Genomic DNA, 1,305 nt, shown 5'->3' on the forward strand with positions numbered 1-1,305 from the left:
GATTTGAAAATTGCCCATTTGAGAAGTAATCATGGAAGAGAATTTGAAAATCATGACTTTGAAAAATTCTGTGATGACTTAGGGATTTCTCATAATTTTTCATGCCCTAGAACCCCCCAACAAAATGGGGTGGTTGAAAGAAGGAATCGAAGCCTTCAAGAAATGACTAGGGCCATGCTATGTGAGAATGAAATTCCCAAATTCTTATGGGCTGAAGCTATGAACACAGCATGTTATATTTTGAATAGAACAATCATTAGAAAAGGGTTAAAGAAAACTCCTTATGAGCTTTGGAAGGGAACCCCTCCAAACCTTAAGTACTTTCATGTTTTTGGATGCAAATGCTTTGTACTTAACAATAAGGAAAACCTTGGAAAATTTGATCCAAAATCCTATGAAGGAATGTTTGTTGGATATTCCATCACAAGCAAGGCCTATAGAGTTTATCTCAAAGAACATAGAACCATAGAGGAATCCATACATGTTACCTTTTGTGATTCTAACTCAATTCCCAGTATTGTAAAGGATAATGACTCAGATTATGAAGAGGATGGAACGAGTAAAGAAAATCCCAAAACTGTGCAAAATGAAGAATCTGTCAGCCCGGTTTTATCTGGTCAGATTGGAGGAGACATTTCCATTTTGTCTCCTGAGCAAGAACGAGCAACTGAAACAATGAGACCACCGGAAGCTCATCAAAGCTCTACACCTGTCCGAAAGCCTAGAGAATGGAAGTCTATGAGGGGTTATCCTCATGACTTCATCATTGGTGATCCCTCTCAAGGTATAACCATAAGATCCTCCACCAAAAGGCAAACCGAACCTAGCAACTTTGCTCTTTTGTCACAAATGGAGCCAAACAATGTCAAACAAGCTCTTGAAGATCCATCGTGGGTCAAGGCCATGCAAGAGGAGCTTGCTCAGTTTGACAAGAAGGTAACGGGTACTAAATGGGTATTTAAAAATAAACTTGGTGAGGACGGACAAGTTGTTCGTAACAAGGCTAGATTAGTGGCCCAAGGTTACGATCAAGAAGAAGGAATAGATTTTGATGAGTCTTTTGCTCCGGTAGCTAGAATGGAAGCAATTAGGTTGCTTCTTGCCTATGCTGCCCATAAAGGTTTCAAAATGTTTCAAATGGATGTTAAATGTGCTTTCCTTAATGGCTTTATTGATAGAGAAGTGTATGTGGCTCAACCCCCCGGTTTTGAACATAAAGATTTTCCTAATCATGTTTTTAAACTTTCAAAGGCTCTTTATGGCCTTAGACAAGCTCCAAGAGCTTGGTATGAAAGGCTTAGTGCT

Source organism: Arachis duranensis, chromosome 2 (assembly GCF_000817695.3).
Source record: "Arachis duranensis cultivar V14167 chromosome 2, aradu.V14167.gnm2.J7QH, whole genome shotgun sequence".
Lineage (NCBI taxonomy): Eukaryota > Viridiplantae > Streptophyta > Magnoliopsida > Fabales > Fabaceae > Arachis > Arachis duranensis.